The following is a 15,939-nucleotide window of genomic DNA, read 5'->3' on the forward strand; positions in this document are numbered from 1 at the left end:
CATGTTCAAACTGTCATTATTAGCTCCATTTCTAACACCACAAAATTAAAGGACTGTTGTAGAGAAACAAGTGGAATCCAGGAAGAACACACAATCTCTTTGAAAGAGCTTGCTTCCTCGCCCCCATCCATCTACCTGGCCCAGCTGAGTAATAATGTTATTGATTCCCTGCTAATCAGAGTTTTCTTAACCAGCAACAGTCAGGTGTTTACAAGACTTCACTTTTCAAAACAACTCAAAAGTCATTCCCAGCAGAGGAGGTGGAAACCAGAAAATCAATAATACAGGAACTGCTACTAAGAATTTTCATCTACCCGGTAAGGAGGATATTTATTTATAGAAAAACTGGCCACTCTAGTTTAGTGTGGTAATAATATGGTACAGCTAGTTCAAAGAATGGCATGGTAGAACACAGCCTTGTATTATGCCCACCGTAAATGGTCTCTATGAGGAAAAGCCTATAATTTAGAGAGATTTGCCATGAATGGTAAAGCCTGGGTCGTTGTAACAGATACTTTTTACGAGCTCTATTTGTGGAGAGGGCATGTAAAAACGAAGGAAGAAAGTTAGCTTCAGGAAACCTGGAAGAGGGAAAATGAGCCTCATTTGGTTTTACCTACCTGAAACCTGTCTTAGGTAAGCCCAGTTTGAACCCTTGATGATTAAAAGCTTATTCAAAAATTCATTACAAAGACACAGAATTTAAAAAAAATTGAATATCTATGTTTTGCTCCTAAAGAGTCATTTCTCTACTGTTCCACTTATATTTTATCTCTATATGCTCTTGAATTCTGGGGAAAATGTACTCTTTCTAAATGTGTTTTTATGAGAGAGTTTATTGTTGGGTAGAAGTCAAGAAACACTAACTCAAAATGTCAAGCTATTTTCTGGACAACTCCTTGGGGCCTAATTCTGTTGGCCTTCTGTGATGTCCCCCATCAGTCTTTGTAATTACTACTGGAAAAGTGAAAGATGCAAATTGTGGGTGTGATTTATCCAAAGTCAGTTTCGGAAGATATATGCAGCAACCTTTCAGACTTATTAAAAAAAATAATTATCCAGTAAATATTCTGTTATGAATAAGACAATAGTGGGTCTAAACTTTAATATCTAAGTACCCGTCGAAGCTACCATTGTCATTCCCAGTTTCTTGACAGACAACTGTGACAACTTGATAGACAACTTGATAGACAACCAGCTGTAACACAATCCCAGGGATGACTTTCGCACAGTGGTGTGCTGGTAAGGCTTAAAACTGGCTTTCCAAGAAAAAGAGCCCTGCTTTGTAGTGTTTACCAATTTCTGTGGTGTAGATTCTCCCACTTTGGCTGATTTCAAGCTACCACCCTGAAGTCACTAAAAGCAGAGTTGGGAAAAGATACACCATTATGTTTCCGGAACACAGATACAATTGAAATAAATAATCTTAAAAGCATAGATAATAGTAAACTAGTATAATAATTAGGAAGAAATGACTTTTTAGTATTTATGACATTTTATTTTTTCATTTGTTCATCCATTCTTTTTTTATTGTGGTAAAAATATACATAACAAAGCATTTGCCATTTCAACATTTTTTATGTGTGTAATTCAGTGACATTAATTACATTCACTGTGTTGTATAACTGTCACCACTGTCCATTTCTAAATTTTTTCACGACACTTAACAGAAACTCAGTGCCCCTTAAGCAAGAACCATGACTTTTTTAAAAATATAATTTATGTAATGTAAATTAATATAAGTTAATAACGGCTGGGTTTATAATTTGGCTTAAAAAATTCCTGAAATTAAACAATTGGCTCTCATGAGACAGAGACAGTAGAAGCCAGCTCTGACACACCACTGGTCTACAGAGCAGAAGGTGAATCTGGATATGTGAATTAAAGGAGAACCTAGGCCCACAACATCAAGCACTAAGTTCCATGCAAAACCTGAGCTTGTAAGCAGGGAGAAAGCTAATCGAATAATACGACAGAAATGGGAATAAATCCTTGACCATATCTCCAGCTTCCTGCCTATGGGGCGGGTCACCAACTAGTGACCAGAAGATATGTTTTGTTGGGGAGTCCTGGCACCCCTGGGCCAGCCTGTGCAGTTTGCATGGCTTGAGAGGTGGCTGCCACCTTTGGGCACTATCTGTGAACTCCAGTTTACCACTGTCCAAACCGCTCTTTGTTATCTCTTTCCCATTGCTCACTTCACTCATGAACTTTACGTCTGAAGGTCAGAGTGCTCCAGAATCAGCATTTCTCTAAATACACCCTCTCAAGAAGCCTCAAGGTGTTAAGTAACATCTACATGCTGATGTCTTCCACTTTTATTTCTCCAGTCTGGACTTCTCCCGTGAACTACAGACTCCCATATCTAGCTGCCTACTCAACATCTCTACTTGAATGTTTAATAGGCATCCCAAACCTAACATGTTCAAACTGAACTACTTATCTTTCCCCTCCCGATCCTACTCCCCGTGCAGTCCTCACTAACTCAGTAAATGTCTACTCCATCCTTCCAGCTTTCTGGCAGGAAATCTTGGCCTCATCTTTGCCACCTCTCTTTTTGTGTTTCTCATACCCTATACATCAGCAAATCTTTCAGCTCTTACCACCAAAATAGATCCAGAAGCTTTTAATCATTCAACACAGATTCCATAATCTTTCCCCGACGTTACTGCAAACGCCTCCTAACTAGTCTCTGACTTATGTTCTCATCCACTTACAGTCCGCTCACACAGCAGCCAGTGACCCTTTTACAATTTAATCTGAGTCATGTATTATCTCTGCTGGAAAAACATCAGTGGCTTCCCACTTCACTTAGAGTAAAAGCCAGAGGCCTGAGGCCTTTGCATCTGCTATTCCCTAACTGGATGCTTCTTCCCAGATATCCCACGGTCCTTTCTCTCAGGCCCTAGGTCTTTTCCAGATGTTATCTCCTGATCTCCCTATCGAGAATTGCAACCTCCATCAAAATTCCTGTTTACCTTTTTTTTTTTTTTCCCTCCATAGCACTTATTGACAGGTGAGTCCATAAATTTTACTTATTTGTTTTCTCCCGACTAGAATTTAAGCTTCTTGAAGTCTGAGATTTTTGCCTGTTTTGTTCACTGCCATATCCCAGCAATTAGAAACAAGGCCTAACACATAGTAGAGACAAGAAATATTAATTGAAGGAATGAAAATCCTGCTTGTAAGCACTGAAGCTACTTCAGACAATTAGGGAGGAGAAGTAGGATAGGAAGATCACTAGGTGGCACAAATTGTTTACACTCATCTACTAACCTAAAGGTTGGCAATTCAAACCCACCCAGTGGTGCCATCGGAGAAAGGCCTGGCGACCTGCTTGCATAAAGATTACAGCCAAGAACACCCTATGGAGCAGTTCTACTCTATAACGTGTGGGATTATTGTGAGAATTACATGAGAGATAAAGCACTGATACACTGCTTGGTCCCTGGTAAGCACTCAATCCCGATTAGTTATTATTATTAGTTAGCTAAAGTACCATGTGCTGGATGTATTCTGTTTGTCCCTCCAGATTTACTCTCCAACTTTCTGCACCCAGCTATGTGACCCCCAAGGCTGATCTAAAGGCCCTCCATCAAAGGACTTCTTTATCCTCTGGTTTCTGGTTGAGCCAGTGGAGGAACTAATAGGAGGTGGGCTCCCTCCATGGGAAGGCTCCATGGGTCACCTCTCTACTAAAAATTCTCAGATGGCTATCTCCACAGAGCACCCCACTCCCTCTCTAGGGCTGATAATCACTCTCTCCCCTTGGTAGACTTTCTGCTATTGCTAGCTCTGAGGTACTGCGCTATCCTGGTTTTTCTTCACCCTGCCCATGCCCTTGTAAATAGTTCTTTTATCAAACTCTACTTAATTTGAGCATGCTATCTTCTTCCAGCCTGGAACCCAATTGACACAGCACATGTGAGAGTACTTTATGAAGCTACAACATACATGTCTTTAACCTACATGCTTATTTGTTCATCTCTAGCACCTAGCAGTGTCAAACACTTGTAAGAATTAAAAAAAAAAAAAAAAAAATCTACTGTCTACCAAACATGTCCTAGATACCTCATACCCAGACCCAGTGCTGTCGAGTCGATTCCGACTCATAGCAACCCTGTAGGACAGAGTAGAGCTGCCCCCACAGAGTTTCCAAGGAGTGCCTGGCAGATTTGAACTGCTTCCAGATACCTCATAGGCACCTCCAACTATACATCTTGACATGTCTGCCAATGGCTCATTGCCTGCCATCTCATCAACCTGCTCTTCCTTCTGTATTCCTCAACACTGTTGGTAAGAACATCATCACAATTCTGACCACCCATGTGAAAACCTCAAGTCATTCTGAGTTCTCCCTAGGCCCTCCTATCCAATCTGTGCAAGAGGAACAAAGAAAAAGGGAAAGACCAAGAAAGCTTGAAGGAATAGACAGCATCGATCTGGATATCATTTTACTCCTCCTTCACTACTACATCATCTGTGATGCTTTCCAGCACCTACCACCTCTTACCATACCTGTAACACAGCTCTGCTCACAAATTCCTATCATTTGACAAATATCTTCCAACTTTGGTTTCCCCAACAGACCATAAAGGGTAAAGATTTACTGAGTAAATGCTGGAGATCTTTGAGGGCAAAATGTGTCTTATCCATTGTTTATCCTGAGCACTCAGCAGAGCTCCTGGTGCATGGTAAATATTCAGTAAATGCTTGTTGAATGAAGAAATACATGAATGAAAGACTTGTTGAAAGAATTAACTGTTCTCTGGAAAAGATTGGAAACAAGTTACCCTGAAAAGGACTAACTTTTTTAAAAATATACCTCTCCCTCTTGTTAGGCTTTCATTGCTAAGCCTGTTATAAGAAGTGTTAGCATGTCTCATCAGCACCAAGGAACAAAAATAATTTCCAGATGTCAAATGCTTCTGTGAGTTGATCACCTTGGAGTCAGTTGAGAACTGGGCCTGTCTGTATTGTTCCACAAGACTCTGCCTCTATGATGCCCTTCATCCCTCACAGCCTCAGGCTTCTTTCTTTAATTAAACTTCTAGGTTAAAGTTCCCTTACTATTTCCATTTGTTTGCTTGAAGCATAGTTTCTTTCCAGCTGTTAGCTGTAGTGCAGTAACCCATTTAAAAGCCTATTACACTTCCTCCTAGAGATAACTGATGCTAATGAGGCAAAAAATAATCCATCTGAACAACTGGTAGAGAAGTTTCAGTTTCTTTTCATGGAAAATAAAACCTCCAAACCTGATCATGCGTGAAAGAAAAGTCAGCCATTTCAATGGAAATTGCTCATTTAAAAAAGTAATTTTTTGTCACTTAACTGTCCGAGAACAGAGGGAGGTTTGGCCAAGGCAGCACAATTGAGATTTGTGTTTATTATTCCCTTGATCCTGTCCTGATGGGTTCATGAGGATTGACTGTAAGGAACAAACAGTGGTTCTGATGAATTAGTTTATTGGTTAATTCATACAACATATGGCAGGCTTTCTCTGCCAGAAGTATTTGGGCAAAGGAAATGAAAATCAAGAATAAATAAATGATATGACACAAAAACAATATTTTGAAGTAGACCAGGAACATCAACTAATTAGGCTTTTATTGATCTGGAAAGGAGGAAATCCCAATTCTATTCTAGGCATATGCATGCATAGCTTAGCCTCAAATTGGTGATGAAGACTGTGTTTTCGTAAAAACTCAGCAGATGCTGGTACCAATTCTCACACCATTCTACAGAATGTCATAGTTTTACTCTGAAAAAATTTATGCTGCAAAATCCACAAATGCTCTACACAAAGCACAGATATCATCACATATTAGTCAGGCTAGGTAAACCTATGCTGTGCTAACAAACACAATAATCACAGGGGGTTAACATAACAAAAGCATATTTATGCCTTATACAAAGTATATTGCCAGTCCAGGTGTTTCCCAGGGCAGGTTCTGTGATCTTGTTTTACTTCCATTTCAACATGTGCTTCCAAGATGGCTGATAACTTTACAAGAGAAGAGAGTGTTGGAGGGTTTCCCACTGCCAGTTAAACACTCCAGCCAGGAAGGACCACGTTGTACTTGATACCAAAGAATGGATTCACAACCATTTTCATAACAAAGAAGTGCTATAGAGCTGCAATCAGCACTGCCTCTATTTCCTCACCTCTGAAGACCAGACCACAGTCGAGCCTTTTCTTGAATTGTGTCTTCTTCTATCCTGGAGGATGCTATATTTTTAACAGAAAAAGATCATAGAAGATGTTGTTTTTGTGTGCTGTGGAGTGGATTCCGACTCATAGTGACCTTATAGGACACAGTAGAACTGCCCTATAGGGTTTCCCAGGCTGTAATCTTTACGGAAGCAGATGCCAGTCACATCTTTCTCCCGCAGAGCAGTTAGTGGGTTTAAACCACTGACCTTTTGGTTGTCAGCTGAACACTTAACCACCGCACTACCAGGGCTCCTTTCATACAGGGTAAGAGAGTACATTTCATTCGAGAGGGATCTAAGTTTGAATCCTGGATGTACCAATCCCCAGATGAATGAAACTTGAACAAACTATTTAACTTCCCCAAGCCTCATTTGGAAACCCTGGTGGTGTAGTGGTTAAGTGCTACGACTGCTAACCAAAAGGTCTGCAGTTCCAATTCACCAAACTCTCCTTGGAAACTCTATGGGGCAGTTTTACTCTGTCCTATAGGGTTGCTATGAGTTGGAATCCACTCCTTGACAATGGGTTTAAGCCTCATCTTCTCATTGTCAGATGGGGATATTAATAGTATATCTCTGTCATGGATTGAATTTTGTCCCCTAAAACTATGTGTTGACTTGTTTAGGCCATGATTCCCAGTAGCTTGTGATCATCTTCCATTTTGTGATTATAATTTTATGTTAAAGAGGATTAGGTGGAAATGTAATACCACACTTACTCAGGTCACATCCCTGATACAATGTAAAGGAAATTTCCCAGGGGAGTGGCCTGAACTACCTTTTATCTCTCAAGAGATACAAACAAAAGTGAAGTGAGCAGAGAGGGGGGACCTCATACTACCAAGAAATCAGTGCTGGGAGCAGAGCACATCCTTGGACCTGGGGTCCCTGTGAGGAGAAACTCCTAGTCTGGTGGAAGACTGATGAGAAGACTGACAGAACGAGAAAGCTTTCCCTTGGAGCTGACACCCTGAATTTGGACTTTTAGCCTATTTTACTGTGAAGAAAGAAATTTCTCTTTGTTAAAGCCACCCACTTGTGATATTTCTGTTATAGCAGCACTAGATGACTAAGACTCTTTCCATGGGCTTGTGAGATTAAAAGTGCATGAAAAGTGGTTGGCATCGAATAAGCATTCAATAAATGCTTGCTATTATGATTGGCCATCCCAGAAAATGTAGTCGGGCCCAAAGTTGTGCTTGCTCTCTATCTCATACCTTCTCCATCCATCGAGAAGTGCCTGTGAGAGAGCGAGGATAAGCACACTGGCCAGGGAAGGCTTGGGGGTGGGGAATGGGGGTTGGGGGGGGTGTGGTGGTACGAGGAAGAGATTGCGGGCATGTAAGCGTTGGCATCTGAGGTCTCTTTGTAGAGACTGTGGAGTATCTCATCACATGAACATGAGTTGTCTCTGATCGCTTTAAATGCTGCCCTGTGAATGGACTTCGGTGAGGACTTTATAACTTCTTTGGATATGATGGTCATAAGTGACAGGAAACTAATTCTCTGGAACCATTTCAAAGTTGGTTTAAAATTAAAATATAAACAGTGATCTACAACAGCCCTGAAGATAACGCCTACACAAGATTTTACCCAAGAGCAGACTATGGTTTTTGAAGTTGCCTTCAGGAAGAAGTGTAGATGTAACTCTAAACAAAACTCATTATATGATAATTTTGAATGTGCATAAAATAATTACAGGTATGATTTCTCACTTTACAACAGGGTTCAGGAAAATATCTGTTTAAATAGCAACCCTCTGTAGTTTAATGTGATCTGATTTGCCAACAAATTTTCAAGAATATAACTAATTGTATAGGCTTCTGTGCAGGCTATGAATGATCACTAAGAGACTCTGCTTCTCTTCTTCCTTTTCCAGAAGAATTGTGCCAATGTCCAAAGAAGCATAATCATTCAAATTTAAGTGATGATGCATGGCCTTGTCTACATCCTCTTTCAAGCCAGAGATGCCATGAGGTCATCACCACGTGTTCAAAAAAGTTGATAAGGAGTGCTAATGTAAAAGAGAAAAGAGCAGAAAATTTCTCTAGGTCAGCTCTTGGGTTTGAACCACTCAAATCCTATAATACTTACGAGAAAACTCTCATTTAAATTTCACACCAGACTTCTTAAATTTACATAGTACCTTTTTATCCTTCTGTTAAGTTGCTCAGGCACTTCTCTTCATGCAATTTTAGGGTGAAATAGTTTCACTTGTAATTCTATAAATATTTCACTAACAGTATTTCATCATGTAATATTACTGGCTCTTCTCTATAGGCTTCTGATGCTTGCTCATTTTTCCAAGGCTATAAAGGCAAACTAAAAGCTATAAGGAACTCTTCCCAAATTTACTCTATGCCAATAATATACATAACCACCCTGCTCATATTATTCCAACATGTTACAAATAAGACAATGGAGGCTGGAGAAAGTTCTTAAGATCATAAATATTCAGTGTCAGTGACATAACTACAGACCTAGAATGTAGGCCCTCTGAATCCCCAATTATCAGTAATGTTATATCCCATCGTTATAGTAACATGTATTCCAATGAAATGTTTAAGGTTGAAGATTTTCATCAGACAGAACAATCAGAAAATAAATCATTTTATTTAGGGTTTAGTTCAGCATAATGAGTACTTTAGTTAGCTAAAGTTGTATCATGTGCTTTCTAATCAGAAATCTGCATTCCTAGAATAGTCAGCTAGCTTTATATCAAAGGCAGCCTCTACAAGTGCCTCTCTTCCTGTATTTCTGATTGACAACTGGTGTTTTGCTAAATAACATAGCAAATATATAAAAAAAGGAATTTTTTATCAGCAGAATTAGTTGTTTGTTATTTAATGTGATGAATGTCAGAGATGGGTTCTCACTGGTAATTCTAAACGTGTTCAGGACAGGTGGATTGGCTAAATATTCTAGGCATCTCTTGCACTATTACCTATATGAAGTGACCACTGGATTACCTAAAATTTTGAACAGCAGTCTGGAACTTCATTGAACATACAGAAGAGGATGTATGAATTACTTTTTTGTTTGCCTGCTAAGAAATGCTTAATAATGACTTGCTTTCAACACGGTAGAGTGATTTGAGGGCATAGCTAATTTGTATTCACTTCAGACTTCTTGGAAAACTATTGTTATAGAACAACAACAACAAAAAAAAAATACAAGAGGTTGTTCACGGTCAGATTAGTTTAGGTTGGTTTGCACCAGTCAGTATTAAGACTCACAAGAAATGGTTTGGAACATATATGTGACTTTGTTCCTTTTGTAAAAATACAGCCTTAGAGAAAGATTTCTATGAGTAGTAATTCAGTCATTTCTGTACCTGAATTGAAGCTTGGAGAATGCAGATGGAAAGACAGAGAAGGCAGAGCTTCAAACTGGTTCAGTTCAACACCTTGCTAAGAATTTTCATTTCCATCCCCAGATATACTGAATCAGAATCTATATTTCAGCAAGATCCCCAGAATCAGGTGATCCTGGGGATCTTGTTAAAATGTAGAGTCTAGTTCAGTCAAACCGAAATGAAACAGTTTGAAGCCTTGGGAGGGGTGAACCATTTGAGGAAATCTAAAGCAATTTCCTTCACCCAAACCTGTTGCCAACGAGTAGATTCTGACTCACAATGATCCTCTTGCTAATATGTAACTCTTCTGTGAAGCTTTCTCAAGCCTTCCAATTAGAAGGAATCACTTCTTTTTCTGTGTTCCTATTATATTATTTATGTCTTTTATGGCATTTAACATTTATTTGTGTTGAGTTTGTGTGGTATACTTGTTTTATAGAACAGATTCTAAGTTCTTTGAATTACATTACCACCAGATATCTGAAGAATGTGGGATGATAATATTACCTGAAACTTAACGGAAGAGGGAGAGTCAGTAGGGAGGTGGGACAGTGGGGAATAACAAGAAGAGGCAAAAGGCATGAAGGAGACAGGGAGGAGGAAAATACTGATAAGAGCAGAAAAACTTTCCCATTGCAGGTTAGGGACAATGTGAAAATAAATAGCAACTGGGAACATTTCTTAAAATTTGCTTGAAAAGAAAAAAGAAAACTCTGGGAAATAAAATTGTGAAGATTTAGTTTCTTTTAATCTGAAAACTTTCTAAATGTAGATGAAATTATACTGTCCTTGATTGATAAAGCAAATAGGTTTATTTTAATAATCAAGGAATATCCATGAGAGCAGGTAGCTAATTCTTTTTTTTTAATTATTGCTTTAAAAAATTGTCCAGAGTGACTTCAGCAGAAACGGCAGAGTAAGAATGTCTGAAAATCCCCTTTTACGTGAAAGCAATGAGAACACTGGCAATAAACGTCAAAATGAACTTTTTCAGAACTCTGGATATTAACCAAAGCTCGCAACAATCTGTGACTTATTTTTTTTCTTTTACTCCAAGAAAAATGGCTAAACCTTGGTAAGACCAGTGAGTTTTGTATTATTTGACTTGCCCTATACCTTCTTCCCCTTCCCATTTCTGTGGTGGTCTTGAAAAGGAAAAGCCAACAATCATGGTGGAAATCAGCAGCCTAGCAACTGCTGGTGGGAAAAGCACCATTCTTAGAGGATCGTCATTATTTGACCTGTTTGATAGTTTTCTGGAAAACTCCATCCAGCAGGGCTTGTCTTTATTTGATGTGGACTCAGAGCTCTCTCAATGAAAATAGTATTTTCCGCAGACACTGGTTGAAAAAAAAAAGTCAGTGATACTTGTTTGATAACACAGCTGCCTGAGGTGATAAAAACAGTTGAAGCGAACAAGAAGTTGGTCAAAAAGCTTTAAAGGAAAAGCTAGGGAATGGGATGTCCACAGGAAGCTTTGAAAAACTTTGACATATTTCTGGGAATCTAACAGGCCAGGTGTATGCACAGGAATGAATGAAACAAAATCACAACTTAACAAAACGTGTGGTTGAAGCTAAAACAGTGCTTAGAGGGAAGTTTATTGCTGTAAAGAACTGTGTTAAAACGAAGAAAGGTCTCAAATCAATAACCTAGTGTTTCACTTAAGACATTGGAATAAGAGGGACAAACTAAACACAAAGCAAGAAGAAGGAAGGAAATATTAAAGATTAGAGTGGAAATAAGTAAAATAGAGAATAGAAAAATAATGGAGAAATCCAATAAAACCAAAAGTTAGTTCTTCGAAAAGATAAACCAAATTGGAAAACCCTTAGCTAAACTAACCAAAAAAGGGAGAAAGGGGAGAAGAGGAAAGAAAAAGAGAGTCAGAGACAGAGAAAAGATTCAAATTACTAAAATCAGGAACAAAATAGAGGACAATAATACTGAGCTTACGGAACTATAGAGGATCGTAGTGGACTATGATGAATGATTATACTCTAAGAAATTATGTGACCTAGGTAAAATTTTTAAATTTTTCAAAAGCCAAAAGCTAGCAAAACTGACTCAAGAAGAAAAGAATACCTGAATAGACCTTGTTATGGGTTGAATTGTGTCCCCCAAAAATATGTATCAACTTGGCTAGGCCCTGATTCCCAGAATTGTGTTGTTGTCCACAATTTTGTGATCTGTTGTGATTATCGTATATGTCGTAAACCCTAACCTCTATGATGTTAATGAAGCAGGATTACAGGAAGTTATGTTAATGAGGTAGGACCCAGTCTACAGGATTACATTATATCCTGAGTCATTTTCTTTTGAGATATAAATGACAGAATCGAGCAGGGAAGAGAGGGACCTCCTACCACTAAGAATGAAGAACTGGGAGAAAAGTGTGTCCTTTGGACCAGCAGTCCCTGTGCTTAGAAACTCTTAGACCCAGGGCAAGATTGATGACAAGGACCTTCCCCCAGAACCGACAGAGAGAGAAAGACTTACCCTAGAGCTGGTGCCCTGTATTTGGACTTCTAGCCTCCTAAACTGTAGGAGAATAAATTTCTGTTTGTTAAAGCCATTATACTTGTGGTATTTCTGCTATAGCAGCACTAGATAACAAAGGCAGACTTATAACAAGTAAAGAGAATGAATTAGCAATCAAAAAACTTCTCGCAAAGAAAAGCCCAGGGTCAGAAGGCTTCACTGGTGAATCCTACCAAATGTTTAAAGAATCAACACCAATCCTTCATAAATTGTTCCAAAAAATAGGAGAGGGAACATTTCCCAACTCATCCTACGAGGTCAATATAACCCAGATACCAAGATAGGCAAAGGAATCACAAGAAAGGAAAAGGCAAGGGTATCTACTCTTGTCACTTCGATTCAACATTGTACTTGAGGTTATAGTCAGGGAAATTAGGGAAAAAAATAATACAGATTGGATATAAGAGCTAAAACTCTTAAAAGAAAATATGGATTGGCGATCTAATATACAACTATTGGTGGCTACTCCTCTGGAGCAAAAGAGAAAGAAAGAAACCAAAGACTCAAAGAAGAAACTAGTCTACAGGACAAAAAGTCTGCATGAAGCACCCCCTCATCTACACTAAGACCAGAAGAACTAGATGATGCCCTGCTACTACTACCAATGGTTCTAATCAGGGCTACAATAGATGAACACTGATAGAATGGGAGAAAACAGTAGAACAGAACCTCAAATTCCTAAAGAAGAAAAAAAAAAAACCTGACCTATTGGACCAGCTGAGATTGGAGGACTCCTTGAGACTATTGCACTGAGATAATCTTAAGACCATAAAGCAAAACTAACCCCTGAAGTCGCCTTATACCTAAAAAACAAAAATAATGAATATCACCTGTAAATACTAGACTCCTTTAAAAACTTACCTATATGAGACCAAATGGTCAACAAGTACTTTAAAACAAAATTGTCAATGTAAGTGGGCAGGGAAACTAGATTAATGCAAATGGAATAACCAGAACAAAAATAATGAGAATGTTCATGTATTATGAAGAATGTAATCAATATCACTGAACAACTACTGTAGCTGTTATTGAATGGGAACCTAAACTGCTGGGTAAAACCTCACCAAAAACACAATAAAATATGTATATTTTTAATTAACCTATGGAGTAAATCTTTGTGACAACAGGCTGGGCAATAATTTTTTAGGTATGACATGAAACTTACACACAATAAAAGGGGAAACAAGGTAAATTGAGATTTGTCAATATTTAAAGCTTTTTCACTTCAATAAACTTCAAAACTTTTTCACTCCAATAAAGTGAAAAGACAACCCACAGATTAGAGAAAATACTTACAAATCATAAAAGAGACTTGCATCTAGAATATATAATGAACTCATACACCTCAATAATAATAATAGAATAACCCAATTAATGATGCAGGGAAGGCATTTGACAAAGTTCAACACCCATTCATGATAAAAACTCTCAGCAAAATAGGAATAGAAGGAAAATTCCTCAACATAATAAAGGGCGCTTACACAAAGCCAACAGCCAACATCATCCTAAATGGAAAGAGTCTGAAAGCATTCCCTCGAGATAGCGAACCAGGCAAGGATGCCCTTTATCACCACTCTTATTCAACATTGTGCTGGAGGTCCTAGCCAGAGCAATTAGGGTAGATAAAGAAATAAGACCATCCAGATTGGTAAGGAAGAAGTGAACATATCTCTGTTTGCAAATGACATAATTTTATACACAGAAAATTCTAAAGAATCCTCAAGAAAACTACTGAAACTAATAGAAGAGTTCAGCAGAGAATCACGATACAAGATAAACATACAAAAATCATTTGGACTCCTCTACACCAACAAAAAGAACATTGAAGAGGAAATCACCAAATCAATACCATTTACAGTAGCCCCCAAGAAGATAAAATACTTAGGAATAAATCTTACCAGAGATGTAAAAGACCTATACAAAGAAAACTACAAGACACTACTGCAAGAAACCAAAACAGACCTATATAAGCGGAAAAATATACCATTCTCATGGATAGGAAGACTTAACGTTGTAAAAATGTCTATTCTAACAAAAGCGATCTATAGATACAATGCAATTTCCATCCGAATTCCAACGACATTTTTTAAGGAGACGGAGAAACAAATCATCAACTTTATGTGGAAGGGAAAGAGGCCCCAGATAAGTAAAACATTACTGAAATAAGAGGAACAAAGTGGGAGGCCTCATTCTACCTGATTTTAGAACCTATCATAACACCACATTAGTCAAAACAGCCTGGTGCTGGTACAACAACAGATACATAGAACAATGGAACAGAATTGAGAATGCAGACATAAATCCATCCACGTAAAAGCAGCTGATATTTGACAAAGGCCCAAAGTCAGTTAAATGGGGAAAAGACAGCCTCTTTAACAAATGGTGCTGGCATAACTGTATATCCATCTGCAAAAAAATGACACAAAACCCATACCTCACACCATGCACAAAAACTAACACAAAATGGATCAATGACCTAAATATAAAATCTAAAATGCTAAAGACCATGGAAGAAAGAATAGGGACAATGCTAGGAGCCCTAATACTTGGCATAAACAGTATACAAAACATTACTAACAATGCACAAACAGGAGAAGAGAAACTAGATAACTGGGAGCTCCTAAAAATCAAACACCTATGATCATACAAAGACTTCACCAAAAGAGTAAAAAGATTACCTACAGACTGGGAAAAAGTTTTTAGCTATGGCATTTCTGACCAGAGTCTGATCTCTAAAATCTACGTGATACTGCAAAAACTCAACTGCAAAAAGACAAATAACCCAATTAAAAAACAGGCAAAGTATATGAACAGGCACTTCACTAAAGAAGACATTCAGGTAGCTAACAGATACATGAGGAAATGCTCATGATCATTAGCCATTAGAGAAATGCAAATCAAAACTACAATGAGATTTCCTCTCACTCCAACAAGGTTGGCATTAATCCAAAAAACTGAAAATAATAAATGTTGGAGAGGTTGTGGAGAGACTGGAACACTTATACACTGCTGGTGGGAATGTAAAATGGTACAACTACTTTGGAAATCAATTTGGCGCTTCCTTAAAAAAACTAGACACAGAATTACTGTACGATCAGCAATCCCACTCTTGGATTATATCCTAGAGAATTAAGAGCCTTTATACGAACAGATATATGCACACCCGTGTTCATTGCAGCACTGTTTACAATAGCAAAAAGATGGAAGCAACCAAGGTGCCCATCAATGGATGAATGGATAAATAAATTATGGTATATTCACACAATGGAATACTATGCATCAATAAAGAACAATGACGAGTCTGTGAAACATTTCATAACATGGAGGAATCTGGAAGGCATTATGCTGAGTGAAATTAGTCAGTTGCAAAAGGACAAATATTGTATGAGATCACTATTATAAGAACTCAAAAAATAGTTTAAACAGGGAAGAAAATATTCTTTGATGGTTACGAGAGTGGGGAGGGAGGGAGGGAGAGGGGTTTTCACTAATTTGATAGTAGATAAGAACTATTCTAGGTGAAGGGAAAGACAACACACAATACAGAAGAGGTCAGCACAACTGGACTAAACCAAAAGCAAAGAAGTTTCCTGAATAAACTGAACGCTTCAAAGGCCAGCATAGCAGGGGCGGGGGTTTGGGGACCATGGTTTCAGGGGACAGCTAGGTCAACTGGCATACTAAAATCTCTTAAGAAAACATTCTGCATCCCACTTTGGAGAGTGGTGTCTGGGGCCTTAAACACTAGCACATTGCCATCTAAGATGCATCAATTGGTCTCAACCCACCTGGAGCAAAGGAGAATGAAGAACACTAAAGACACAAGGTAA

This window comes from Loxodonta africana, chromosome 1 (assembly GCF_030014295.1).
Source record: "Loxodonta africana isolate mLoxAfr1 chromosome 1, mLoxAfr1.hap2, whole genome shotgun sequence".
NCBI lineage: Eukaryota > Metazoa > Chordata > Mammalia > Proboscidea > Elephantidae > Loxodonta > Loxodonta africana.